The sequence below is a fragment of the Schistocerca serialis genome, chromosome 2, assembly GCF_023864345.2.
Source record: "Schistocerca serialis cubense isolate TAMUIC-IGC-003099 chromosome 2, iqSchSeri2.2, whole genome shotgun sequence".
Lineage (NCBI taxonomy): Eukaryota > Metazoa > Arthropoda > Insecta > Orthoptera > Acrididae > Schistocerca > Schistocerca serialis.
Window position 1 is genome coordinate 1,124,152,372 of NC_064639.1, and position 21,797 is coordinate 1,124,174,168.

General features: G+C 53.6%; 65 non-coding genes across 65 annotated transcripts; 21 read left to right on the forward strand and 44 right to left on the reverse strand.

The window, feature by feature from the left end:
• Nucleotides 1-41: 41 nt before the first annotated feature.
• On the reverse strand, nt 42-114 carry Trnav-cac (transfer RNA valine (anticodon CAC)). The gene has a single exon. It is a non-coding gene; the product is annotated as a tRNA-Val (tRNA).
• A 402-nt stretch (nt 115-516) lies between these two features.
• Trnap-agg (transfer RNA proline (anticodon AGG)) lies at nt 517-588 on the forward strand. The gene has a single exon. It is a non-coding gene; the product is annotated as a tRNA-Pro (tRNA).
• Nucleotides 589-782: 194 nt separating this feature from the next.
• Trnav-aac (transfer RNA valine (anticodon AAC)) lies at nt 783-855 on the reverse strand. Its single transcript has one exon. It is a non-coding gene; the product is annotated as a tRNA-Val (tRNA).
• Nucleotides 856-1,013: 158 nt separating this feature from the next.
• On the reverse strand, nt 1,014-1,086 carry Trnav-cac (transfer RNA valine (anticodon CAC)). The gene has a single exon. It is a non-coding gene; the product is annotated as a tRNA-Val (tRNA).
• A 402-nt stretch (nt 1,087-1,488) lies between these two features.
• Nucleotides 1,489-1,560, forward strand: Trnap-agg (transfer RNA proline (anticodon AGG)). Its single transcript has one exon. It is a non-coding gene; the product is annotated as a tRNA-Pro (tRNA).
• Nucleotides 1,561-1,754: 194 nt separating this feature from the next.
• Trnav-aac (transfer RNA valine (anticodon AAC)) lies at nt 1,755-1,827 on the reverse strand. The gene has a single exon. It is a non-coding gene; the product is annotated as a tRNA-Val (tRNA).
• Nucleotides 1,828-1,985: 158 nt separating this feature from the next.
• Nucleotides 1,986-2,058, reverse strand: Trnav-cac (transfer RNA valine (anticodon CAC)). The gene has a single exon. It is a non-coding gene; the product is annotated as a tRNA-Val (tRNA).
• A 620-nt stretch (nt 2,059-2,678) lies between these two features.
• On the forward strand, nt 2,679-2,750 carry Trnap-agg (transfer RNA proline (anticodon AGG)). The gene has a single exon. It is a non-coding gene; the product is annotated as a tRNA-Pro (tRNA).
• A 194-nt stretch (nt 2,751-2,944) lies between these two features.
• Trnav-aac (transfer RNA valine (anticodon AAC)) lies at nt 2,945-3,017 on the reverse strand. Its single transcript has one exon. It is a non-coding gene; the product is annotated as a tRNA-Val (tRNA).
• A 158-nt stretch (nt 3,018-3,175) lies between these two features.
• Nucleotides 3,176-3,248, reverse strand: Trnav-cac (transfer RNA valine (anticodon CAC)). The gene has a single exon. It is a non-coding gene; the product is annotated as a tRNA-Val (tRNA).
• Nucleotides 3,249-3,650: 402 nt separating this feature from the next.
• Nucleotides 3,651-3,722, forward strand: Trnap-agg (transfer RNA proline (anticodon AGG)). The gene has a single exon. It is a non-coding gene; the product is annotated as a tRNA-Pro (tRNA).
• Nucleotides 3,723-3,920: 198 nt separating this feature from the next.
• Trnav-aac (transfer RNA valine (anticodon AAC)) lies at nt 3,921-3,993 on the reverse strand. Its single transcript has one exon. It is a non-coding gene; the product is annotated as a tRNA-Val (tRNA).
• A 158-nt stretch (nt 3,994-4,151) lies between these two features.
• Nucleotides 4,152-4,224, reverse strand: Trnav-cac (transfer RNA valine (anticodon CAC)). Its single transcript has one exon. It is a non-coding gene; the product is annotated as a tRNA-Val (tRNA).
• Nucleotides 4,225-4,626: 402 nt separating this feature from the next.
• Nucleotides 4,627-4,698, forward strand: Trnap-agg (transfer RNA proline (anticodon AGG)). The gene has a single exon. It is a non-coding gene; the product is annotated as a tRNA-Pro (tRNA).
• Nucleotides 4,699-4,892: 194 nt separating this feature from the next.
• On the reverse strand, nt 4,893-4,965 carry Trnav-aac (transfer RNA valine (anticodon AAC)). Its single transcript has one exon. It is a non-coding gene; the product is annotated as a tRNA-Val (tRNA).
• A 158-nt stretch (nt 4,966-5,123) lies between these two features.
• On the reverse strand, nt 5,124-5,196 carry Trnav-cac (transfer RNA valine (anticodon CAC)). Its single transcript has one exon. It is a non-coding gene; the product is annotated as a tRNA-Val (tRNA).
• Nucleotides 5,197-6,081: 885 nt separating this feature from the next.
• Trnav-aac (transfer RNA valine (anticodon AAC)) lies at nt 6,082-6,154 on the reverse strand. The gene has a single exon. It is a non-coding gene; the product is annotated as a tRNA-Val (tRNA).
• A 158-nt stretch (nt 6,155-6,312) lies between these two features.
• Nucleotides 6,313-6,385, reverse strand: Trnav-cac (transfer RNA valine (anticodon CAC)). The gene has a single exon. It is a non-coding gene; the product is annotated as a tRNA-Val (tRNA).
• Nucleotides 6,386-6,787: 402 nt separating this feature from the next.
• Nucleotides 6,788-6,859, forward strand: Trnap-agg (transfer RNA proline (anticodon AGG)). Its single transcript has one exon. It is a non-coding gene; the product is annotated as a tRNA-Pro (tRNA).
• Nucleotides 6,860-7,057: 198 nt separating this feature from the next.
• Trnav-aac (transfer RNA valine (anticodon AAC)) lies at nt 7,058-7,130 on the reverse strand. The gene has a single exon. It is a non-coding gene; the product is annotated as a tRNA-Val (tRNA).
• Nucleotides 7,131-7,288: 158 nt separating this feature from the next.
• On the reverse strand, nt 7,289-7,361 carry Trnav-cac (transfer RNA valine (anticodon CAC)). Its single transcript has one exon. It is a non-coding gene; the product is annotated as a tRNA-Val (tRNA).
• Nucleotides 7,362-7,763: 402 nt separating this feature from the next.
• Trnap-agg (transfer RNA proline (anticodon AGG)) lies at nt 7,764-7,835 on the forward strand. Its single transcript has one exon. It is a non-coding gene; the product is annotated as a tRNA-Pro (tRNA).
• A 194-nt stretch (nt 7,836-8,029) lies between these two features.
• Nucleotides 8,030-8,102, reverse strand: Trnav-aac (transfer RNA valine (anticodon AAC)). Its single transcript has one exon. It is a non-coding gene; the product is annotated as a tRNA-Val (tRNA).
• A 158-nt stretch (nt 8,103-8,260) lies between these two features.
• Nucleotides 8,261-8,333, reverse strand: Trnav-cac (transfer RNA valine (anticodon CAC)). The gene has a single exon. It is a non-coding gene; the product is annotated as a tRNA-Val (tRNA).
• A 402-nt stretch (nt 8,334-8,735) lies between these two features.
• Trnap-agg (transfer RNA proline (anticodon AGG)) lies at nt 8,736-8,807 on the forward strand. Its single transcript has one exon. It is a non-coding gene; the product is annotated as a tRNA-Pro (tRNA).
• Nucleotides 8,808-9,001: 194 nt separating this feature from the next.
• Trnav-aac (transfer RNA valine (anticodon AAC)) lies at nt 9,002-9,074 on the reverse strand. Its single transcript has one exon. It is a non-coding gene; the product is annotated as a tRNA-Val (tRNA).
• Nucleotides 9,075-9,232: 158 nt separating this feature from the next.
• Trnav-cac (transfer RNA valine (anticodon CAC)) lies at nt 9,233-9,305 on the reverse strand. The gene has a single exon. It is a non-coding gene; the product is annotated as a tRNA-Val (tRNA).
• Nucleotides 9,306-9,706: 401 nt separating this feature from the next.
• Nucleotides 9,707-9,778, forward strand: Trnap-agg (transfer RNA proline (anticodon AGG)). Its single transcript has one exon. It is a non-coding gene; the product is annotated as a tRNA-Pro (tRNA).
• A 194-nt stretch (nt 9,779-9,972) lies between these two features.
• Trnav-aac (transfer RNA valine (anticodon AAC)) lies at nt 9,973-10,045 on the reverse strand. Its single transcript has one exon. It is a non-coding gene; the product is annotated as a tRNA-Val (tRNA).
• A 158-nt stretch (nt 10,046-10,203) lies between these two features.
• On the reverse strand, nt 10,204-10,276 carry Trnav-cac (transfer RNA valine (anticodon CAC)). Its single transcript has one exon. It is a non-coding gene; the product is annotated as a tRNA-Val (tRNA).
• Nucleotides 10,277-10,678: 402 nt separating this feature from the next.
• Trnap-agg (transfer RNA proline (anticodon AGG)) lies at nt 10,679-10,750 on the forward strand. The gene has a single exon. It is a non-coding gene; the product is annotated as a tRNA-Pro (tRNA).
• Nucleotides 10,751-10,944: 194 nt separating this feature from the next.
• Trnav-aac (transfer RNA valine (anticodon AAC)) lies at nt 10,945-11,017 on the reverse strand. Its single transcript has one exon. It is a non-coding gene; the product is annotated as a tRNA-Val (tRNA).
• Nucleotides 11,018-11,175: 158 nt separating this feature from the next.
• On the reverse strand, nt 11,176-11,248 carry Trnav-cac (transfer RNA valine (anticodon CAC)). The gene has a single exon. It is a non-coding gene; the product is annotated as a tRNA-Val (tRNA).
• A 402-nt stretch (nt 11,249-11,650) lies between these two features.
• Trnap-agg (transfer RNA proline (anticodon AGG)) lies at nt 11,651-11,722 on the forward strand. Its single transcript has one exon. It is a non-coding gene; the product is annotated as a tRNA-Pro (tRNA).
• Nucleotides 11,723-11,916: 194 nt separating this feature from the next.
• Nucleotides 11,917-11,989, reverse strand: Trnav-aac (transfer RNA valine (anticodon AAC)). The gene has a single exon. It is a non-coding gene; the product is annotated as a tRNA-Val (tRNA).
• A 158-nt stretch (nt 11,990-12,147) lies between these two features.
• Trnav-cac (transfer RNA valine (anticodon CAC)) lies at nt 12,148-12,220 on the reverse strand. The gene has a single exon. It is a non-coding gene; the product is annotated as a tRNA-Val (tRNA).
• A 402-nt stretch (nt 12,221-12,622) lies between these two features.
• Nucleotides 12,623-12,694, forward strand: Trnap-agg (transfer RNA proline (anticodon AGG)). Its single transcript has one exon. It is a non-coding gene; the product is annotated as a tRNA-Pro (tRNA).
• A 194-nt stretch (nt 12,695-12,888) lies between these two features.
• Trnav-aac (transfer RNA valine (anticodon AAC)) lies at nt 12,889-12,961 on the reverse strand. Its single transcript has one exon. It is a non-coding gene; the product is annotated as a tRNA-Val (tRNA).
• Nucleotides 12,962-13,119: 158 nt separating this feature from the next.
• Trnav-cac (transfer RNA valine (anticodon CAC)) lies at nt 13,120-13,192 on the reverse strand. Its single transcript has one exon. It is a non-coding gene; the product is annotated as a tRNA-Val (tRNA).
• A 402-nt stretch (nt 13,193-13,594) lies between these two features.
• Trnap-agg (transfer RNA proline (anticodon AGG)) lies at nt 13,595-13,666 on the forward strand. The gene has a single exon. It is a non-coding gene; the product is annotated as a tRNA-Pro (tRNA).
• A 194-nt stretch (nt 13,667-13,860) lies between these two features.
• Nucleotides 13,861-13,933, reverse strand: Trnav-aac (transfer RNA valine (anticodon AAC)). Its single transcript has one exon. It is a non-coding gene; the product is annotated as a tRNA-Val (tRNA).
• Nucleotides 13,934-14,091: 158 nt separating this feature from the next.
• Trnav-cac (transfer RNA valine (anticodon CAC)) lies at nt 14,092-14,164 on the reverse strand. Its single transcript has one exon. It is a non-coding gene; the product is annotated as a tRNA-Val (tRNA).
• Nucleotides 14,165-14,566: 402 nt separating this feature from the next.
• On the forward strand, nt 14,567-14,638 carry Trnap-agg (transfer RNA proline (anticodon AGG)). Its single transcript has one exon. It is a non-coding gene; the product is annotated as a tRNA-Pro (tRNA).
• A 194-nt stretch (nt 14,639-14,832) lies between these two features.
• Trnav-aac (transfer RNA valine (anticodon AAC)) lies at nt 14,833-14,905 on the reverse strand. The gene has a single exon. It is a non-coding gene; the product is annotated as a tRNA-Val (tRNA).
• A 158-nt stretch (nt 14,906-15,063) lies between these two features.
• On the reverse strand, nt 15,064-15,136 carry Trnav-cac (transfer RNA valine (anticodon CAC)). The gene has a single exon. It is a non-coding gene; the product is annotated as a tRNA-Val (tRNA).
• Nucleotides 15,137-15,538: 402 nt separating this feature from the next.
• On the forward strand, nt 15,539-15,610 carry Trnap-agg (transfer RNA proline (anticodon AGG)). The gene has a single exon. It is a non-coding gene; the product is annotated as a tRNA-Pro (tRNA).
• Nucleotides 15,611-15,804: 194 nt separating this feature from the next.
• On the reverse strand, nt 15,805-15,877 carry Trnav-aac (transfer RNA valine (anticodon AAC)). The gene has a single exon. It is a non-coding gene; the product is annotated as a tRNA-Val (tRNA).
• A 158-nt stretch (nt 15,878-16,035) lies between these two features.
• Trnav-cac (transfer RNA valine (anticodon CAC)) lies at nt 16,036-16,108 on the reverse strand. The gene has a single exon. It is a non-coding gene; the product is annotated as a tRNA-Val (tRNA).
• Nucleotides 16,109-16,510: 402 nt separating this feature from the next.
• Trnap-agg (transfer RNA proline (anticodon AGG)) lies at nt 16,511-16,582 on the forward strand. Its single transcript has one exon. It is a non-coding gene; the product is annotated as a tRNA-Pro (tRNA).
• Nucleotides 16,583-16,776: 194 nt separating this feature from the next.
• On the reverse strand, nt 16,777-16,849 carry Trnav-aac (transfer RNA valine (anticodon AAC)). The gene has a single exon. It is a non-coding gene; the product is annotated as a tRNA-Val (tRNA).
• A 158-nt stretch (nt 16,850-17,007) lies between these two features.
• Nucleotides 17,008-17,080, reverse strand: Trnav-cac (transfer RNA valine (anticodon CAC)). Its single transcript has one exon. It is a non-coding gene; the product is annotated as a tRNA-Val (tRNA).
• A 401-nt stretch (nt 17,081-17,481) lies between these two features.
• Trnap-agg (transfer RNA proline (anticodon AGG)) lies at nt 17,482-17,553 on the forward strand. The gene has a single exon. It is a non-coding gene; the product is annotated as a tRNA-Pro (tRNA).
• Nucleotides 17,554-17,747: 194 nt separating this feature from the next.
• On the reverse strand, nt 17,748-17,820 carry Trnav-aac (transfer RNA valine (anticodon AAC)). Its single transcript has one exon. It is a non-coding gene; the product is annotated as a tRNA-Val (tRNA).
• Nucleotides 17,821-17,978: 158 nt separating this feature from the next.
• On the reverse strand, nt 17,979-18,051 carry Trnav-cac (transfer RNA valine (anticodon CAC)). The gene has a single exon. It is a non-coding gene; the product is annotated as a tRNA-Val (tRNA).
• A 402-nt stretch (nt 18,052-18,453) lies between these two features.
• Trnap-agg (transfer RNA proline (anticodon AGG)) lies at nt 18,454-18,525 on the forward strand. The gene has a single exon. It is a non-coding gene; the product is annotated as a tRNA-Pro (tRNA).
• A 194-nt stretch (nt 18,526-18,719) lies between these two features.
• Nucleotides 18,720-18,792, reverse strand: Trnav-aac (transfer RNA valine (anticodon AAC)). Its single transcript has one exon. It is a non-coding gene; the product is annotated as a tRNA-Val (tRNA).
• A 158-nt stretch (nt 18,793-18,950) lies between these two features.
• Nucleotides 18,951-19,023, reverse strand: Trnav-cac (transfer RNA valine (anticodon CAC)). Its single transcript has one exon. It is a non-coding gene; the product is annotated as a tRNA-Val (tRNA).
• A 402-nt stretch (nt 19,024-19,425) lies between these two features.
• Nucleotides 19,426-19,497, forward strand: Trnap-agg (transfer RNA proline (anticodon AGG)). The gene has a single exon. It is a non-coding gene; the product is annotated as a tRNA-Pro (tRNA).
• Nucleotides 19,498-19,691: 194 nt separating this feature from the next.
• Trnav-aac (transfer RNA valine (anticodon AAC)) lies at nt 19,692-19,764 on the reverse strand. Its single transcript has one exon. It is a non-coding gene; the product is annotated as a tRNA-Val (tRNA).
• Nucleotides 19,765-19,922: 158 nt separating this feature from the next.
• On the reverse strand, nt 19,923-19,995 carry Trnav-cac (transfer RNA valine (anticodon CAC)). Its single transcript has one exon. It is a non-coding gene; the product is annotated as a tRNA-Val (tRNA).
• Nucleotides 19,996-20,397: 402 nt separating this feature from the next.
• Nucleotides 20,398-20,469, forward strand: Trnap-agg (transfer RNA proline (anticodon AGG)). Its single transcript has one exon. It is a non-coding gene; the product is annotated as a tRNA-Pro (tRNA).
• Nucleotides 20,470-20,663: 194 nt separating this feature from the next.
• Nucleotides 20,664-20,736, reverse strand: Trnav-aac (transfer RNA valine (anticodon AAC)). Its single transcript has one exon. It is a non-coding gene; the product is annotated as a tRNA-Val (tRNA).
• Nucleotides 20,737-20,894: 158 nt separating this feature from the next.
• On the reverse strand, nt 20,895-20,967 carry Trnav-cac (transfer RNA valine (anticodon CAC)). The gene has a single exon. It is a non-coding gene; the product is annotated as a tRNA-Val (tRNA).
• A 402-nt stretch (nt 20,968-21,369) lies between these two features.
• On the forward strand, nt 21,370-21,441 carry Trnap-agg (transfer RNA proline (anticodon AGG)). The gene has a single exon. It is a non-coding gene; the product is annotated as a tRNA-Pro (tRNA).
• Nucleotides 21,442-21,635: 194 nt separating this feature from the next.
• Nucleotides 21,636-21,708, reverse strand: Trnav-aac (transfer RNA valine (anticodon AAC)). Its single transcript has one exon. It is a non-coding gene; the product is annotated as a tRNA-Val (tRNA).
• Nucleotides 21,709-21,797: the final 89 nt, after the last annotated feature.

The following is a 21,797-nucleotide window of genomic DNA, read 5'->3' on the forward strand; positions in this document are numbered from 1 at the left end:
GTGGCTCATTGGAGGACAATACGACATAGGCAGGAAAATACTGTTCCCGCCCGGGATCGAACCGGGGACCTTCTGCGTGTGAAGCAGACGTGATAACCGCTACACTACGGAAACGACGGACCCGAGGAGTCCATCCTTGTTCACTCGAACTTGCCTCAGACTTTCTCTCGTCCGCGAATGCACACACGACAGTTCTTTTGTCAGCCTGGAGCCCATCACAGCCGAGGGCTCAAGAAGTCTTCGGGGTGCTCGAGAGGGTGTCTGCCGTAGCACCCCTAACGAGATAGCGGCGTTTCGCGCAGTCGTTATTGCAAGTCATATCAGCAAAAGCAATCACTTTCTCAGCAGCAGGCAGTGCGAGCCCAGCGGCAGCTCTACATGAAGGTACCAGTAGCCCAGGAAGGCCGCCGACCGCGGGAATTCGCGCCGCCCCCATCCCGCCAGCGTACACGAGACTTCCAGGGCACCCTGGACGACATCGAGGGCCTGGAATATTTGGCATTCGCCGTGTCACAGGGCTCGTTGGTCTAGGGGTATGTTTCCTGCTTAGGGTGCAGGAGGTCCCGGGTTCAAATCCCGGACGAGCCCTAGCGTTTTGTGCAAACTGATCGCACGTCAGTGGCTGAGTCAGCGCAAAAAGCTCGCCGTCAATATCAAATGAATTTCTTATTCGATGTGAGCAATTGACACTCTGGTCCGACGCGTGAAGGCGATTACGAAGGTTTCGGGTACAGATGGTAGCAGATGCATGTTAGTAAGTCTCGATTAAAGTGATGAAAAAGTGTTTCCGCCCGGGATCGAACCGGGGACCTTCTGCGTGTTAGGCAGACGTGATAACCGCTACACCACGAAAACTGTTTGTGTGCACCTTACTTCACAGACAACTTGTAGTGATGTTGCCATCGTAACTAAAAAATTCAATAAATGTGGTACTTGCAAAAGGAAGGGACATGCGGCAGATCCACACACGAAGTGGCTCATTGGAGGACAATACGACATAGGCAGGGAAATACTGTTCCCGCCCGGGATCGAACCGGGGACCTTCTGCGTGTGAAGCAGACGTGATAACCGCTACACTACGGAAACGCCGGACCCGAAGAGTCCATCCTTGTTCACTCAAACTTGCCTCAGCCTTTCTCTCGTCAGCGAATGCACACACGACAGTTCTTTTGTCAGCCTGGAACCCATCACAGCCGAGGGCTCAAGAAGTCTTCGGGGTGCTCGAGAGGGTGTCTGCCGTAGCACCCCTAACGAGATAGCGGCGTTTCGCGCAGTCGTTATTGCAAGTCATATCAGCAAAAGCAATCACTTTCTTAGCAGCAGGCAGTGCGAGCCCAGCGGCAGCTCTACATGAAGGTACCAATAGCCCAGGAAGGCCGCCGACCGCGGGAATTCGCGCCGCCCCCATCCCGCCAGCGTACACGAGACTTCCAGGGCACCCTGGACGACATCGAGGGACTGGAATAATTGGCAATCGCCGTGTCACAGGGCTCGTTGGTCTAGGGGTATGATTCCTGCTTAGGGTGCAGGAGGTCCCGGGTTCAAATCCCGGACGAGCCCGAGCGTTTTGTGCAAACTGATCGCACGTCAGTGGCTGAATCAGCGCAAAAAGCTCGCCGTCAATATCAAATGAATTTCTTATTCGATGTGAGCAATTGACACTCTGGTCCGACGCGTGAAGGCGATTACGAAGGTTTCGGGTACAGATGGTAGCAGATGCATGTTAGTAAGTCTCGATTAAAGTGATGAAAAAGTGTTTCCGCCCGGGATCGAACCGGGGACCTTCTGCGTGTTAGGCAGACGTGATAACCGCTACACCACGGAAACTGTTCGTGTGCACCTTACTTCACAGACAACTTGTAGTGATGTTGCCATCGTAACTAAAAAATTCAATAAATGTGGTACTTGCAAAACGAAGGGACATGCGGCAGATCCACACACGAAGTGGCTCATTGGAGGACAATACGACATAGGCAGGGAAATACTGTTCCCGCCCGGGATCGAACCGGGGACCTTCTGCGTGTGAAGCAGACGTGATAACCGCTACACTACGGAAACGCCGGACCCGAAGAGTCCATCCTTGTTCACTCAAACTTGCCTCAGCCTTTCTCTCGTCAGCGAATGCACACACGACAGTTCTTTTGTCAGCCTGGAACCCATCACAGCCGAGGGCTCAAGAAGTCTTCGGGGTGCTCGAGAGGGTGTCTGCCGTAGCACCCCTAACGAGATAGCGGCGGCGTGTGAAGCAGACGTGATAACCGCTACACTACGGAAACGCCGGACCCGAAGAGTCCATCCTTGTTCACTCAAACTTGCCTCAGCCTTTCTCTCGTCAGCGAATGCACACACGACAGTTCTTTTGTCAGCCTGGAACCCATCACAGCCGAGGGCTCAAGAAGTCTTCGGGGTGCTCGAGAGGGTGTCTGCCGTAGCACCCCTAACGAGATAGCGGCGTTTCGCGCAGTCGTTATTGCAAGTCATATCAGCAAAAGCAATCACTTTCTTAGCAGCAGGCAGTGCGAGCCCAGCGGCAGCTCTACATGAAGGTACCAATAGCCCAGGAAGGCCGCCGACCGCGGGAATTCGCGCCGCCCCCATCCCGCCAGCGTACACGAGACTTCCAGGGCACCCTGGACGACATCGAGGGACTGGAATAATTGGCAATCGCCGTGTCACAGGGCTCGTTGGTCTAGGGGTATGATTCCTGCTTAGGGTGCAGGAGGTCCCGGGTTCAAATCCCGGACGAGCCCGAGCGTTTTGTGCAAACTGATCGCACGTCAGTGGCTGAGTCAGCGCAAAAAGCTCGCCGTCAATATCAAATGAATTTCTTATTCGATGTGAGCAATTGACACTCTGGTCCGACGCGTGAAGGCGATTACGAAGGTTTCGGGTACAGATGGTAGCAGATGCATGTTAGTAAGTCTCGATTAAAGTGATGAAAAAGTGTTTCCGCCCGGGATCGAACCGGGGACCTTCTGCGTGTTAGGCAGACGTGATAACCGCTACACCACGAAAACTGTTTGTGTGCACCTTACTTCACAGACAACTTGTAGTGATGTTGCCATCGTAACTAAAAAATTCAATAAATGTGGTACTTGCAAAAGGAAGGGACATGCGGCAGATCCACACACGAAGTGGCTCATTGGAGGACAATACGACATAGGCAGGGAAATACTGTTCCCGCCCGGGATCGAACCGGGGACCTTCTGCGTGTGAAGCAGACGTGATAACCGCTACACTACGGAAACGCCGGACCCGAAGAGTCCATCCTTGTTCACTCAAACTTGCCTCAGCCTTTCTCTCGTCAGCGAATGCACACACGACAGTTCTTTTGTCAGCCTGGAACCCATCACAGCCGAGGGCTCAAGAAGTCTTCGGGGTGCTCGAGAGGGTGTCTGCCGTAGCACCCCTAACGAGATAGCGGCGTTTCGCGCAGTCGTTATTGCAAGTCATATCAGCAAAAGCAATCACTTTCTTAGCAGCAGGCAGTGCGAGCCCAGCGGCAGCTCTACATGAAGGTACCAATAGCCCAGGAAGGCCGCCGACCGCGGGAATTCGCGCCGCCCCCATCCCGCCAGCGTACACGAGACTTCCAGGGCACCCTGGACGACATCGAGGGACTGGAATAATTGGCAATCGCCGTGTCACAGGGCTCGTTGGTCTAGGGGTATGATTCCTGCTTAGGGTGCAGGAGGTCCCGGGTTCAAATCCCGGACGAGCGAGCCCGAGCGTTTTGTGCAAACTGATCGCACGTCAGTGGCTGAGTCAGCGCAAAAAGCTCGCCGTCAATATCAAATGAATTTCTTATTCGATGTGAGCAATTGACACTCTGGTCCGACGCGTGAAGGCGATTACGAAGGTTTCGGGTACAGATGGTAGCAGATGCATGTTAGTAAGTCTCGATTAAAGTGATGAAAAAGTGTTTCCGCCCGGGATCGAACCGGGGACCTTCTGCGTGTTAGGCAGACGTGATAACCGCTACACCACGAAAACTGTTTGTGTGCACCTTACTTCACAGACAACTTGTAGTGATGTTGCCATCGTAACTAAAAAATTCAATAAATGTGGTACTTGCAAAAGGAAGGGACATGCGGCAGATCCACACACGAAGTGGCTCATTGGAGGACAATACGACATAGGCAGGGAAATACTGTTCCCGCCCGGGATCGAACCGGGGACCTTCTGCGTGTGAAGCAGACGTGATAACCGCTACACTACGGAAACGCCGGACCCGAAGAGTCCATCCTTGTTCACTCAAACTTGCCTCAGCCTTTCTCTCGTCAGCGAATGCACACACGACAGTTCTTTTGTCAGCCTGGAACCCATCACAGCCGAGGGCTCAAGAAGTCTTCGGGGTGCTCGAGAGGGTGTCTGCCGTAGCACCCCTAACGAGATAGCGGCGTTTCGCGCAGTCGTTATTGCAAGTCATATCAGCAAAAGCAATCACTTTCTTAGCAGCAGGCAGTGCGAGCCCAGCGGCAGCTCTACATGAAGGTACCAATAGCCCAGGAAGGCCGCCGACCGCGGGAATTCGCGCCGCCCCCATCCCGCCAGCGTACACGAGACTTCCAGGGCACCCTGGACGACATCGAGGGACTGGAATAATTGGCAATCGCCGTGTCACAGGGCTCGTTGGTCTAGGGGTATGATTCCTGCTTAGGGTGCAGGAGGTCCCGGGTTCAAATCCCGGACGAGCCCGAGCGTTTTGTGCAAACTGATCGCACGTCAGTGGCTGAATCAGCGCAAAAAGCTCGCCGTCAATATCAAATGAATTTCTTATTCGATGTGAGCAATTGACACACTGGTCCGACGCGTGAAGGCGATTACGAAGGTTTCGGGTACAGATGGTAGCAGATGCATGTTAGTAAGTCTCGATTAAAGTGATGAAAAAGTGTTTCCGCCCGGGATCGAACCGGGGACCTTCTGCGTGTTAGGCAGACGTGATAACCGCTACACCACGGAAACTGTTCGTGTGCACCTTACTTCACAGACAACTTGTAGTGATGTTGCCATCGTAACTAAAAAATTCAATAAATGTGGTACTTGCAAAACGAAGGGACATGCGGCAGATCCACACACGAAGTGGCTCATTGGAGGACAATACGACATAGGCAGGGAAATACTGTTCCCGCCCGGGATCGAACCGGGGACCTTCTGCGTGTGAAGCAGACGTGATAACCGCTACACTACGGAAACGCCGGACCCGAAGAGTCCATCCTTGTTCACTCAAACTTGCCTCAGCCTTTCTCTCGTCAGCGAATGCACACACGACAGTTCTTTTGTCAGCCTGGAACCCATCACAGCCGAGGGCTCAAGAAGTCTTCGGGGTGCTCGAGAGGGTGTCTGCCGTAGCACCCCTAACGAGATAGCGGCGGCGTGTGAAGCAGACGTGATAACCGCTACACTACGGAAACGCCGGACCCGAAGAGTCCATCCTTGTTCACTCAAACTTGCCTCAGCCTTTCTCTCGTCAGCGAATGCACACACGACAGTTCTTTTGTCAGCCTGGAACCCATCACAGCCGAGGGCTCAAGAAGTCTTCGGGGTGCTCGAGAGGGTGTCTGCCGTAGCACCCCTAACGAGATAGCGGCGTTTCGCGCAGTCGTTATTGCAAGTCATATCAGCAAAAGCAATCACTTTCTTAGCAGCAGGCAGTGCGAGCCCAGCGGCAGCTCTACATGAAGGTACCAATAGCCCAGGAAGGCCGCCGACCGCGGGAATTCGCGCCGCCCCCATCCCGCCAGCGTACACGAGACTTCCAGGGCACCCTGGACGACATCGAGGGACTGGAATAATTGGCAATCGCCGTGTCACAGGGCTCGTTGGTCTAGGGGTATGATTCCTGTTTGGGTGCAGGAGGTCCCGGGTTCAAATCCCGGACGAGCCCGAGCGTTTTGTGCAAACTGATCGCACGTCAGTGGCTGAGTCAGCGCAAAAAGCTCGCCGTCAATATCAAATGAATTTCTTATTCGATGTGAGCAATTGACACTCTGGTCCGACGCGTGAAGGCGATTACGAAGGTTTCGGGTACAGATGGTAGCAGATGCATGTTAGTAAGTCTCGATTAAAGTGATGAAAAAGTGTTTCCGCCCGGGATCGAACCGGGGACCTTCTGCGTGTTAGGCAGACGTGATAACCGCTACACCACGAAAACTGTTTGTGTGCACCTTACTTCACAGACAACTTGTAGTGATGTTGCCATCGTAACTAAAAAATTCAATAAATGTGGTACTTGCAAAAGGAAGGGACATGCGGCAGATCCACACACGAAGTGGCTCATTGGAGGACAATACGACATAGGCAGGGAAATACTGTTCCCGCCCGGGATCGAACCGGGGACCTTCTGCGTGTGAAGCAGACGTGATAACCGCTACACTACGGAAACGCCGGACCCGAAGAGTCCATCCTTGTTCACTCAAACTTGCCTCAGCCTTTCTCTCGTCAGCGAATGCACACACGACAGTTCTTTTGTCAGCCTGGAACCCATCACAGCCGAGGGCTCAAGAAGTCTTCGGGGTGCTCGAGAGGGTGTCTGCCGTAGCACCCCTAACGAGATAGCGGCGTTTCGCGCAGTCGTTATTGCAAGTCATATCAGCAAAAGCAATCACTTTCTTAGCAGCAGGCAGTGCGAGCCCAGCGGCAGCTCTACATGAAGGTACCAATAGCCCAGGAAGGCCGCCGACCGCGGGAATTCGCGCCGCCCCCATCCCGCCAGCGTACACGAGACTTCCAGGGCACCCTGGACGACATCGAGGGACTGGAATAATTGGCAATCGCCGTGTCACAGGGCTCGTTGGTCTAGGGGTATGATTCCTGCTTAGGGTGCAGGAGGTCCCGGGTTCAAATCCCGGACGAGCGAGCCCGAGCGTTTTGTGCAAACTGATCGCACGTCAGTGGCTGAGTCAGCGCAAAAAGCTCGCCGTCAATATCAAATGAATTTCTTATTCGATGTGAGCAATTGACACTCTGGTCCGACGCGTGAAGGCGATTACGAAGGTTTCGGGTACAGATGGTAGCAGATGCATGTTAGTAAGTCTCGATTAAAGTGATGAAAAAGTGTTTCCGGCCGGGATCGAACCGGGGACCTTCTGCGTGTTAGGCAGACGTGATAACCGCTACACCACGGAAACTGTTTGTGTGCACCTTACTTCACAGACAACTTGTAGTGATGTTGCCATCGTAACTAAAAAATTCAATAAATGTGGTACTTGCAAAACGAAGGGACATGCGGCAGATCCACACACGAAGTGGCTCATTGGAGGACAATACGACATAGGCAGGGAAATACTGTTCCCGCCCGGGATCGAACCGGGGACCTTCTGCGTGTGAAGCAGACGTGATAACCGCTACACTACGGAAACGACGGACCCGAAGAGTCCATCCTTGTTCACTCAAACTTGCCTCAGCCTTTCTCTCGTCAGCGAATGCACACACGACAGTTCTTTTGTCAGCCTGGAACCCATCACAGCCGAGGGCTCAAGAAGTCTTCGGGGTGCTCGAGAGGGTGTCTGCCGTAGCACCCCTAACGAGATAGCGGCGTTTCGCGCAGTCGTTATTGCAAGTCATATCAGCAAAAGCAATCACTTTCTTAGCAGCAGGCAGTGCGAGCCCAGCGGCAGCTCTACATGAAGGTACCAATAGCCCAGGAAGGCCGCCGACCGCGGGAATTCGCGCCGCCCCCATCCCGCCAGCGTACACGAGACTTCCAGGGCACCCTGGACGACATCGAGGGACTGGAATAATTGGCAATCGCCGTGTCACAGGGCTCGTTGGTCTAGGGGTATGATTCCTGCTTAGGGTGCAGGAGGTCCCGGGTTCAAATCCCGGACGAGCCCGAGCGTTTTGTGCAAACTGATCGCACGTCAGTGGCTGAATCAGCGCAAAAAGCTCGCCGTCAATATCAAATGAATTTCTTATTCGATGTGAGCAATTGACACACTGGTCCGACGCGTGAAGGCGATTACGAAGGTTTCGGGTACAGATGGTAGCAGATGCATGTTAGTAAGTCTCGATTAAAGTGATGAAAAAGTGTTTCCGCCCGGGATCGAACCGGGGACCTTCTGCGTGTTAGGCAGACGTGATAACCGCTACACCACGGAAACTGTTCGTGTGCACCTTACTTCACAGACAACTTGTAGTGATGTTGCCATCGTAACTAAAAAATTCAATAAATGTGGTACTTGCAAAACGAAGGGACATGCGGCAGATCCACACACGAAGTGGCTCATTGGAGGACAATACGACATAGGCAGGAAAATACTGTTCCCGCCCGGGATCGAACCGGGGACCTTCTGCGTGTGAAGCAGACGTGATAACCGCTCCACTACGGAAACGACGGACCCGAGGAGTCCATCCTTGTTCACTCGAACTTGCCTCAGACTTTCTCTCGTCCGCGAATGCACACACGACAGTTCTTTTGTCAGCCTGGAACCCATCACAGCCGAGGGCTCAAGAAGTCTTCGGGGTGCTCGAGAGGGTGTCTGCCGTAGCACCCCTAACGAGATAGCGGCGTTTCGCGCAGTCGTTATTGCAAGTCATATCAGCAAAAGCAATCACTTTCTCAGCAGCAGGCAGTGCGAGCCCAGCGGCAGCTCTACATGAAGGTACCAATAGCCCAGGAAGGCCGCCGACCGCGGGAATTCGCGCCGCCCCCATCCCGCCAGCGTACACGAGACTTCCAGGGCACCCTGGACGACATCGAGGGACTTGAATATTTGGCATTCGCCGTGTCGCAGGGCTCGTTGGTCTAGGGGTATGATTCCTGCTTAGGGTGCAGGAGGTCCCGGGTTCAAATCCCGGACGAGCCCTAGCGTTTTGTGCAAACTGATCGCACGTCAGTGGCTGAGTCAGCGCAAAAAGCTCGCCGTCAATATCAAATGAATTTCTTATTCGATGTGAGCAATTGGCACTCGGGTCCGACGCGTGAAGGCGATTACGAAGGTTTCGGGTACAGATGGTAGCAGATGCAGGTTAGTACGTCTTGCTTAAAGTGATGAAAAAGTGTTTCCGCCCGGGATCGAACCGGGGACCTTCTGCGTGTTAGGCAGACGTGATAACCGCTACACCACGGAAACTGCTTGTGTTCACCTTACTTCACAGACAACTTGTAGTGATGTTGCCATCGTAACTAAAAAATTCAATAAATGTGGTACTTGCAGAACGAAGGGATATGCAGCAGATCCACACACGACGTGGCTCATTGGAGGACAATACGACATAGGCAGGAAAATACTGTTCCCGCCCGGGATCGAACCGTGGACCTTCTGCGTGTGAAGCAGACGTGATAACCGCTACACTACGGAAACGACGGACCCGAGGAGTCCATCCTTGTTCACTCGAACTTGCCTCAGACTTTCTCTCGTCCGCGAATGCACACACGACAGTTCTTTTGTCAGCCTGGAACCCATCACAGCCGAGGGCTCAAGAAGTCTTCGGGTTGCTCGAGAGGGTGTCTGCCGTAGCACCCCTAACGAGATAGCGGCGTTTCGCGCAGTCGTTATTGCAAGTCATATCAGCAAAAGCAATCACTTTCTCAGCAGCAGGCAGTGCGAGCCCAGCGGCAGCTCTACATGAAGGTACCAATAGCCCAGGAAGGCCGCCGACCGCGGGAATTCGCGCCGCCCCCATCCCGCCAGCGTACACGAGACTTCCAGGGCACCCTGGACGACATCGAGGGACTGGAATATTTGGCATTAGCCGTGTCAAGGGCTCGTTGGTCTAGGGGTATGATTCCTGCTTAGGGTGCAGGAGGTCCCGGGTTCAAATCCCGGACGAGCCCTAGCGTTTTGTGCAAACTGATCGCACGTCAGTGGCTGAGTCAGCGCAAAAAGCTCGCCGTCAATATCAAATGAATTTCTTATTCGATGTGAGCAATTGGCACTCGGGTCCGACGCGTGAAGGCGATTACGAAGGTTTCGGGTACAGATGGTAGCAGATGCAGGTTAGTACGTCTTGCTTAAAGTGATGAAAAAGTGTTTCCGCCCGGGATCGAACCGGGGACCTTCTGCGTGTTAGGCAGACGTGATAACCGCTACACCACGGAAACTGCTTTTGTGCACCTTACTTCACAGACAACTTGTAGTGATGTTGCCATCGTAACTAAAAAATTCAATAAATGTGGTACTTGCAAAACGAAGGGATATGCAGCAGATCCACACACGACGTGGCTCATTGGAGGACAATACGACATAGGCAGGAAAATACTGTTCCCGCCCGGGATCGAACCGGGGACCTTCTGCGTGTGAAGCAGACGTGATAACCGCTCCACTACGGAAACGACGGACCCGAGGAGTCCATCCTTGTTCACTCGAACTTGCCTCAGACTTTCTCTCGTCCGCGAATGCACACACGACAGTTCTTTTGTCAGCCTGGAACCCATCACAGCCGAGGGCTCAAGAAGTCTTCGGGGTGCTCGAGAGGGTGTCTGCCGTAGCACCCCTAACGAGATAGCGGCATTTCGCGCAGTCGTTATTGCAAGTCATATCAGCAAAAGCAATCACTTTCTCAGCAGCAGGCAGTGCGAGCCCAGCGGCAGCTCTACATGAAGGTACCAATAGCCCAGGAAGGCCGCCGACCGCGGGAATTCGCGCCGCCCCCATCCCGCCAGCGTACACGAGACTTCCAGGGCACCCTGGACGACATCGAGGGACTGGAATATTTGGCATTCGCCGTGTCACAGGGCTCGTTGGTCTAGGGGTATGATTCCTGCTTAGGGTGCCGGAGGTCCCGGGTTCAAATCCCGGACGAGCCCTAGCGTTTTGTGCAAACTGATCGCACGTCAGTGGCTGAGTCAGCGCAAAAAGCTCGCCGTCAATATCAAATGAATTTCTTATTCGATGTGAGCAATTGGCACTCGGGTCCGACGCGTGAAGGCGATTACGAAGGTTTCGGGTACAGATGGTAGCAGATGCGGGTTAGTACGTCTTGCTTAAAGTGATGAAAAAGTGTTTCCGCCCGGGATCGAACCGGGGACCTTCTGCGTGTTAGGCAGACGTGATAACCGCTACACCACGGAAACTGCTTGTGTGCACCTTACTTCACAGACAACTTGTAGTGATGTTACCATCGTAACTAAAAAATTCAATAAATGTGGTACTTGCAAAACGAAGGGATATGCAGCAGATCCACACACGACGTGGCTCATTGGAGGACAATACGACATAGGCAGGAAAATACTGTTCCCGCCCGGGATCGAACCGGGGACCTTCTGCGTGTGAAGCAGACGTGATAACCGCTCCACTACGGAAACGACGGACCCGAGGAGTCCATCCTTGTTCACTCGAACTTGCCTCAGACTTTCTCTCGTCCGCGAATGCACACACGACAGTTCTTTTGTCAGCCTGGAACCCATCACAGCCGAGGGCTCAAGAAGTCTTCGGGGTGCTCGAGAGGGTGTCTGCCGTAGCACCCCTAACGAGATAGCGGCGTTTCGCGCAGTCGTTATTGCAAGTCATATCAGCAAAAGCAATCACTTTCTCAGCAGCAGGCAGTGCGAGCCCAGCGGCAGCTCTACATGAAGGTACCAATAGCCCAGGAAGGCCGCCGACCGCGGGAATTCGCGCCGCCCCCATCCCGCCAGCGTACACGAGACTTCCAGGGCACCCTGGACGACATCGAGGGACTTGAATATTTGGCATTCGCCGTGTCGCAGGGCTCGTTGGTCTAGGGGTATGATTCCTGCTTAGGGTGCAGGAGGTCCCGGGTTCAAATCCCGGACGAGCCCTAGCGTTTTGTGCAAACTGATCGCACGTCAGTGGCTGAGTCAGCGCAAAAAGCTCGCCGTCAATATCAAATGAATTTCTTATTCGATGTGAGCAATTGGCACTCGGGTCCGACGCGTGAAGGCGATTACGAAGGTTTCGGGTACAGATGGTAGCAGATGCAGGTTAGTACGTCTTGCTTAAAGTGATGAAAAAGTGTTTCCGCCCGGGATCGAACCGGGGACCTTCTGCGTGTTAGGCAGACGTGATAACCGCTACACCACGGAAACTGCTTGTGTTCACCTTACTTCACAGACAACTTGTAGTGATGTTGCCATCGTAACTAAAAAATTCAATAAATGTGGTACTTGCAGAACGAAGGGATATGCAGCAGATCCACACACGACGTGGCTCATTGGAGGACAATACGACATAGGCAGGAAAATACTGTTCCCGCCCGGGATCGAACCGTGGACCTTCTGCGTGTGAAGCAGACGTGATAACCGCTACACTACGGAAACGACGGACCCGAGGAGTCCATCCTTGTTCACTCGAACTTGCCTCAGACTTTCTCTCGTCCGCGAATGCACACACGACAGTTCTTTTGTCAGCCTGGAACCCATCACAGCCGAGGGCTCAAGAAGTCTTCGGGTTGCTCGAGAGGGTGTCTGCCGTAGCACCCCTAACGAGATAGCGGCGTTTCGCGCAGTCGTTATTGCAAGTCATATCAGCAAAAGCAATCACTTTCTCAGCAGCAGGCAGTGCGAGCCCAGCGGCAGCTCTACATGAAGGTACCAATAGCCCAGGAAGGCCGCCGACCGCGGGAATTCGCGCCGCCCCCATCCCGCCAGCGTACACGAGACTTCCAGGGCACCCTGGACGACATCGAGGGACTGGAATATTTGGCATTAGCCGTGTCACAGGGCTCGTTGGTCTAGGGGTATGATTCCTGCTTAGGGTGCAGGAGGTCCCGGGTTCAAATCCCGGACGAGCCCTAGCGTTTTGTGCAAACTGATCGCACGTCAGTGGCTGAGTCAGCGCAAAAAGCTCGCCGTCAATATCAAATGAATTTCTTATTCGATGTGAGCAATTGGCACTCGGGTCCGACGCGTGAAGGCGATTACGAAGGTTTCGGGTACAGATGGTAGCAGATGCAGGTTAGTACGTCTTGCTTAAAGTGATGAAAAAGTGTTTCCGCCCGGGATCGAACCGGGGACCTTCTGCGTGTTAGGCAGACGTGATAACCGCTACACCACGGAAACTGCTTTTGTGCACCTTACTTCACAGACAACTTGTAGTGATGTTGCCATCGTAACTAAAAAATTCAATAAATGTGGTACTTGCAAAACGAAGGGATATGCAGCAGATCCACACACGACGTGGCTCATTGGAGGACAATACGACATAGGCAGGAAAATACTGTTCCCGCCCGGGATCGAACCGGGGACCTTCTGCGTGTGAAGCAGACGTGATAACCGCTCCACTACGGAAACGACGGACCCGAGGAGTCCATCCTTGTTCACTCGAACTTGCCTCAGACTTTCTCTCGTCCGCGAATGCACACACGACAGTTCTTTTGTCAGCCTGGAACCCATCACAGCCGAGGGCTCAAGAAGTCTTCGGGGTGCTCGAGAGGGTGTCTGCCGTAGCACCCCTAACGAGATAGCGGCATTTCGCGCAGTCGTTATTGCAAGTCATATCAGCAAAAGCAATCACTTTCTCAGCAGCAGGCAGTGCGAGCCCAGCGGCAGCTCTACATGAAGGTACCAATAGCCCAGGAAGGCCGCCGACCGCGGGAATTCGCGCCGCCCCCATCCCGCCAGCGTACACGAGACTTCCAGGGCACCCTGGACGACATCGAGGGACTGGAATATTTGGCATTCGCCGTGTCACAGGGCTCGTTGGTCTAGGGGTATGATTCCTGCTTAGGGTGCCGGAGGTCCCGGGTTCAAATCCCGGACGAGCCCTAGCGTTTTGTGCAAACTGATCGCACGTCAGTGGCTGAGTCAGCGCAAAAAGCTCGCCGTCAATATCAAATGAATTTCTTATTCGATGTGAGCAATTGGCACTCGGGTCCGACGCGTGAAGGCGATTACGAAGGTTTCGGGTACAGATGGTAGCAGATGCGGGTTAGTACGTCTTGCTTAAAGTGATGAAAAAGTGTTTCCGCCCGGGATCGAACCGGGGACCTTCTGCGTGTTAGGCAGACGTGATAACCGCTACACCACGGAAACTGCTTGTGTGCACCTTACTTCACAGACAACTTGTAGTGATGTTACCATCGTAACTAAAAAATTCAATAAATGTGGTACTTGCAAAACGAAGGGATATGCAGCAGATCCACACACGACGTGGCTCATTGGAGGACAATACGACATAGGCAGGAAAATACTGTTCCCGCCCGGGATCGAACCGGGGACCTTCTGCGTGTGAAGCAGACGTGATAACCGCTCCACTACGGAAACGACGGACCCGAGGAGTCCATCCTTGTTCACTCGAACTTGCCTCAGACTTTCTCTCGTCCGCGAATGCACACACGACAGTTCTTTTGTCAGCCTGGAACCCATCACAGCCGAGGGCTCAAGAAGTCTTCGGGGTGCTCGAGAGGGTGTCTGCCGTAGCACCCCTAACGAGATAGCGGCGTTTCGCGCAGTCGTTATTGCAAGTCATATCAGCAAAAGCAATCACTTTCTCAGCAGCAGGCAGTGCGAGCCCAGCGGCAGCTCTACATGAAGGTACCAATAGCCCAGGAAGGCCGCCGACCGCGGGAATTCGCGCCGCCCCCATCCCGCCAGCGTACACGAGACTTCCAGGGCACCCTGGACGACATCGAGGGACTTGAATATTTGGCATTCGCCGTGTCGCAGGGCTCGTTGGTCTAGGGGTATGATTCCTGCTTAGGGTGCAGGAGGTCCCGGGTTCAAATCCCGGACGAGCCCTAGCGTTTTGTGCAAACTGATCGCACGTCAGTGGCTGAGTCAGCGCAAAAAGCTCGCCGTCAATATCAAATGAATTTCTTATTCGATGTGAGCAATTGGCACTCGGGTCCGACGCGTGAAGGCGATTACGAAGGTTTCGGGTACAGATGGTAGCAGATGCAGGTTAGTACGTCTTGCTTAAAGTGATGAAAAAGTGTTTCCGCCCGGGATCGAACCGGGGACCTTCTGCGTGTTAGGCAGACGTGATAACCGCTACACCACGGAAACTGCTTGTGTGCACCTTACTTCACAGACAACTTGTAGTGATGTTGCCATCGTAACTAAAAAATTCAATAAATGTGGTACTTGCAAAACGAAGGGATATGCAGCAGATCCACACACGACGTGGCTCATTGGAGGACAATACGACATAGGCAGGAAAATACTGTTCCCGCCCGGGATCGAACCGGGGACCTTCTGCGTGTGAAGCAGACGTGATAACCGCTTCACTACGGAAACGACGGACCCGAGGAGTCCATCCTTGTTCACTCGAACTTGCCTCAGACTTTCTCTCGTCCGCGAATGCACACACGACAGTTCTTTTGTCAGCCTGGAACCCATCACAGCCGAGGGCTCAAGAAGTCTTCGGGGTGCTCGAGAGGGTGTCTGCCGTAGCACCCCTAACGAGATAGCGGCGTTTCGCGCAGTCGTTATTGCAAGTCATATCAGCAAAAGCAATCACTTTCTCAGCGGCAGGCAGTGCGAGCCCAGCGGCAGCTCTACATGAAGGTACCAATAGCCCAGGAAGGCCGCCGACCGCGGGAATTCGCGCCGCCCCCATCCCGCCAGCGTACACGAGACTTCCAGGGCACCCTGGACGACATCGAGGGACTGGAATATTTGGCATTCGCCGTGTCACAGGGCTCGTTGGTCTAGGGGTATGATTCCTGCTTAGGGTGCCGGAGGTCCCGGGTTCAAATCCCGGACGAGCCCTAGCGTTTTGTGCAAACTGATCGCACGTCAGTGGCTGAGTCAGCGCAAAAAGCTCGCCGTCAATATCAAATGAATTTCTTATTCGATGTGAGCAATTGGCACTCGGGTCCGACGCGTGAAGGCGATTACGAAGGTTTCGGGTACAGATGGTAGCAGATGCAGGTTAGTACGTCTTGCTTAAAGTGATGAAAAAGTGTTTCCGCCCGGGATCGAACCGGGGACCTTCTGCGTGTTAGGCAGACGTGATAACCGCTACACCACGGAAACTGCTTGTGTGCACCTTACTTCACAGACGACTTGTAGTGATGTTGCCATCGTAACTAAAAAATTCAATAAATGTGGTACTTGCAAAACGAAGGGACATGCAGCAGATCCACACACGACGTGGCTCATTGGAGGACAATACGACATAGGCAGGAAAATACTGTTCCCGCCCGGGATCGAACCGTGGACCTTCTGCGTGTGAAGCAGACGTGATAACCGCTCCACTACAGAAACGACGGACCCGAGGAGTCCATCCTTGTTCACTCGAACTTGCCTCAGACTTTCTCTCGTCCGCGAATGCACACACGACAGTTCTTTTGTCAGCCTGGAACCCATCACAGCCGAGGGCTCAAGAAGTCTTCGGGGTGCTCGAGAGGGTGTCTGCCGTAGCACCCCTAACGAGATAGCGGCGTTTCGCGCAGTCGTTATTGCAAGTCATATCAGCAAAAGCAATCACTTTCTCAGCAGCAGGCAGTGCGAGCCCAGCGGCAGCTCTACATGAAGGTACCAATAGCCCAGGAAGGCCGCCGACCGCGGGAATTCGCGCCGCCCCCATCCCGCCAGCGTACACGAGACTTCCAGGGCACCCTGGACGACATCGAGGGACTTGAATATTTGGCATTCGCCGTGTCGCAGGGCTCGTTGGTCTAGGGGTATGATTCCTGCTTAGGGTGCAGGAGGTCCCGGGTTCAAATCCCGGACGAGCCCTAGCGTTTTGTGCAAACTGATCGCACGTCAGTGGCTGAGTCAGCGCAAAAAGCTCGCCGTCAATATCAAATGAATTTCTTATTCGATGTGAGCAATTGGCACTCGGGTCCGACGCGTGAAGGCGATTACGAAGGTTTCGGGTACAGATGGTAGCAGATGCAGGTTAGTACGTCTTGCTTAAAGTGATGAAAAAGTGTTTCCGCCCGGGATCGAACCGGGGACCTTCTGCGTGTTAGGCAGACGTGATAACCGCTACACCACGGAAACTGCTTGTGTTCACCTTACTTCACAGACAACTTGTAGTGATGTTGCCATCGTAACTAAAAAATTCAATAAATGTGGTACTTGCAAAACGAAGGGATATGCAGCAGATCCACACACGACGTGGCTCATTGGAGGACAATACGACATAGGCAGGAAAATACTGTTCCCGCCCGGGATCGAACCGGGGACCTTCTGCGTGTGAAGCAGACGTGATAACCGCTCCACTACGGAAACGACGGACCCGAGGAGTCCATCCTTGTTCACTCGAACTTGCCTCAGACTTTCTCTCGTCCGCGAATGCACACACGACAGTTCTTTTGTCAGCCTGGAACCCATCACAGCCGAGGGCTCAAGAAGTCTTCGGGGTGCTCGAGAGGGTGTCTGCCGTAGCACCCCTAACGAGATAGCGGCGTTTCGCGCAGTCGTTATTGCAAGTCATATCAGCAAAAGCAATCACTTTCTCAGCAGCAGGCAGTGCGAGCCCAGCGGCAGCTCTACATGAAGGTACCAATAGCCCAGGAAGGCCGCCGACCGCGGGAATTCGCGCCGCCCCCATCCCGCCAGCGTACACGAGACTTCCAGGGCACCCTGGACGACATCGAGGGACTGGAATATTTGGCATTAGCCGTGTCAAGGGCTCGTTGGTCTAGGGGTATGATTCCTGCTTAGGGTGCAGGAGGTCCCGGGTTCAAATCCCGGACGAGCCCTAGCGTTTTGTGCAAACTGATCGCACGTCAGTGGCTGAGTCAGCGCAAAAAGCTCGCCGTCAATATCAAATGAATTTCTTATTCGATGTGAGCAATTGGCACTCGGGTCCGACGCGTGAAGGCGATTACGAAGGTTTCGGGTACAGATGGTAGCAGATGCAGGTTAGTACGTCTTGCTTAAAGTGATGAAAAAGTGTTTCCGCCCGGGATCGAACCGGGGACCTTCTGCGTGTTAGGCAGACGTGATAACCGCTACACCACGGAAACTGCTTTTGTGCACCTTACTTCACAGACAACTTGTAGTGATGTTGCCATCGTAACTAAAAAATTCAATAAATGTGGTACTTGCAAAACGAAGGGATATGCAGCAGATCCACACACGACGTGGCTCATTGGAGGACAATACGACATAGGCAGGAAAATACTGTTCCCGCCCGGGATCGAACCGGGGACCTTCTGCGTGTGAAGCAGACGTGATAACCGCTCCACTACGGAAACGACGGACCCGAGGAGTCCATCCTTGTTCACTCGAACTTGCCTCAGACTTTCTCTCGTCCGCGAATGCACACACGACAGTTCTTTTGTCAGCCTGGAACCCATCACAGCCGAGGGCTCAAGAAGTCTTCGGGGTGCTCGAGAGGGTGTCTGCCGTAGCACCCCTAACGAGATAGCGGCATTTCGCGCAGTCGTTATTGCAAGTCATATCAGCAAAAGCAATCACTTTCTCAGCAGCAGGCAGTGCGAGCCCAGCGGCAGCTCTACATGAAGGTACCAATAGCCCAGGAAGGCCGCCGACCGCGGGAATTCGCGCCGCCCCCATCCCGCCAGCGTACACGAGACTTCCAGGGCACCCTGGACGACATCGAGGGACTGGAATATTTGGCATTCGCCGTGTCACAGGGCTCGTTGGTCTAGGGGTATGATTCCTGCTTAGGGTGCCGGAGGTCCCGGGTTCAAATCCCGGACGAGCCCTAGCGTTTTGTGCAAACTGATCGCACGTCAGTGGCTGAGTCAGCGCAAAAAGCTCGCCGTCAATATCAAATGAATTTCTTATTCGATGTGAGCAATTGGCACTCGGGTCCGACGCGTGAAGGCGATTACGAAGGTTTCGGGTACAGATGGTAGCAGATGCGGGTTAGTACGTCTTGCTTAAAGTGATGAAAAAGTGTTTCCGCCCGGGATCGAACCGGGGACCTTCTGCGTGTTAGGCAGACGTGATAACCGCTACACCACGGAAACTGCTTGTGTGCACCTTACTTCACAGACAACTTGTAGTGATGTTACCATCGTAACTAAAAAATTCAATAAATGTGGTACTTGCAAAACGAAGGGATATGCAGCAGATCCACACACGACGTGGCTCATTGGAGGACAATACGACATAGGCAGGAAAATACTGTTCCCGCCCGGGATCGAACCGGGGACCTTCTGCGTGTGAAGCAGACGTGATAACCGCTCCACTACGGAAACGACGGACCCGAGGAGTCCATCCTTGTTCACTCGAACTTGCCTCAGACTTTCTCTCGTCCGCGAATGCACACACGACAGTTCTTTTGTCAGCCTGGAACCCATCACAGCCGAGGGCTCAAGAAGTCTTCGGGGTGCTCGAGAGGGTGTCTGCCGTAGCACCCCTAACGAGATAGCGGCGTTTCGCGCAGTCGTTATTGCAAGTCATATCAGCAAAAGCAATCACTTTCTCAGCAGCAGGCAGTGCGAGCCCAGCGGCAGCTCTACATGAAGGTACCAATAGCCCAGGAAGGCCGCCGACCGCGGGAATTCGCGCCGCCCCCATCCCGCCAGCGTACACGAGACTTCCAGGGCACCCTGGACGACATCGAGGGACTTGAATATTTGGCATTCGCCGTGTCGCAGGGCTCGTTGGTCTAGGGGTATGATTCCTGCTTAGGGTGCAGGAGGTCCCGGGTTCAAATCCCGGACGAGCCCTAGCGTTTTGTGCAAACTGATCGCACGTCAGTGGCTGAGTCAGCGCAAAAAGCTCGCCGTCAATATCAAATGAATTTCTTATTCGATGTGAGCAATTGGCACTCGGGTCCGACGCGTGAAGGCGATTACGAAGGTTTCGGGTACAGATGGTAGCAGATGCAGGTTAGTACGTCTTGCTTAAAGTGATGAAAAAGTGTTTCCGCCCGGGATCGAACCGGGGACCTTCTGCGTGTTAGGCAGACGTGATAACCGCTACACCACGGAAACTGCTTGTGTTCACCTTACTTCACAGACAACTTGTAGTGATGTTGCCATCGTAACTAAAAAATTCAATAAATGTGGTACTTGCAGAACGAAGGGATATGCAGCAGATCCACACACGACGTGGCTCATTGGAGGACAATACGACATAGGCAGGAAAATACTGTTCCCGCCCGGGATCGAACCGTGGACCTTCTGCGTGTGAAGCAGACGTGATAACCGCTACACTACGGAAACGACGGACCCGAGGAGTCCATCCTTGTTCACTCGAACTTGCCTCAGACTTTCTCTCGTCCGCGAATGCACACACGACAGTTCTTTTGTCAGCCTGGAACCCATCACAGCCGAGGGCTCAAGAAGTCTTCGGGTTGCTCGAGAGGGTGTCTGCCGTAGCACCCCTAACGAGATAGCGGCGTTTCGCGCAGTCGTTATTGCAAGTCATATCAGCAAAAGCAATCACTTTCTCAGCAGCAGGCAGTGCGAGCCCAGCGGCAGCTCTACATGAAGGTACCAATAGCCCAGGAAGGCCGCCGACCGCGGGAATTCGCGCCGCCCCCATCCCGCCAGCGTACACGAGACTTCCAGGGCACCCTGGACGACATCGAGGGACTGGAATATTTGGCATTAGCCGTGTCACAGGGCTCGTTGGTCTAGGGGTATGATTCCTGCTTAGGGTGCAGGAGGTCCCGGGTTCAAATCCCGGACGAGCCCTAGCGTTTTGTGCAAACTGATCGCACGTCAGTGGCTGAGTCAGCGCAAAAAGCTCGCCGTCAATATCAAATGAATTTCTTATTCGATGTGAGCAATTGGCACTCGGGTCCGACGCGTGAAGGCGATTACGAAGGTTTCGGGTACAGATGGTAGCAGATGCAGGTTAGTACGTCTTGCTTAAAGTGATGAAAAAGTGTTTCCGCCCGGGATCGAACCGGGGACCTTCTGCGTGTTAGGCAGACGTGATAACCGCTACACCACGGAAACTGCTTTTGTGCACCTTACTTCACAGACAACTTGTAGTGATGTTGCCATCGTAACTAAAAAATTCAATAAATGTGGTACTTGCAAAACGAAGGGATATGCAGCAGATCCACACACGACGTGGCTCATTGGAGGACAATACGACATAGGCAGGAAAATACTGTTCCCGCCCGGGATCGAACCGGGGACCTTCTGCGTGTGAAGCAGACGTGATAACCGCTCCACTACGGAAACGACGGACCCGAGGAGTCCATCCTTGTTCACTCGAACTTGCCTCAGACTTTCTCTCGTCCGCGAATGCACACACGACAGTTCTTTTGTCAGCCTGGAACCCATCACAGCCGAGGGCTCAAGAAGTCTTCGGGGTGCTCGAGAGGGTGTCTGCCGTAGCACCCCTAACGAGATAGCGGCATTTCGCGCAGTCGTTATTGCAAGTCATATCAGCAAAAGCAATCACTTTCTCAGCAGCAGGCAGTGCGAGCCCAGCGGCAGCTCTACATGAAGGTACCAATAGCCCAGGAAGGCCGCCGACCGCGGGAATTCGCGCCGCCCCCATCCCGCCAGCGTACACGAGACTTCCAGGGCACCCTGGACGACATCGAGGGACTGGAATATTTGGCATTCGCCGTGTCACAGGGCTCGTTGGTCTAGGGGTATGATTCCTGCTTAGGGTGCCGGAGGTCCCGGGTTCAAATCCCGGACGAGCCCTAGCGTTTTGTGCAAACTGATCGCACGTCAGTGGCTGAGTCAGCGCAAAAAGCTCGCCGTCAATATCAAATGAATTTCTTATTCGATGTGAGCAATTGGCACTCGGGTCCGACGCGTGAAGGCGATTACGAAGGTTTCGGGTACAGATGGTAGCAGATGCGGGTTAGTACGTCTTGCTTAAAGTGATGAAAAAGTGTTTCCGCCCGGGATCGAACCGGGGACCTTCTGCGTGTTAGGCAGACGTGATAACCGCTACACCACGGAAACTGCTTGTGTGCACCTTACTTCACAGACAACTTGTAGTGATGTTGCCATCGTAACTAAAAAATTCAATAAATGTGGTACTTGCAAAACGA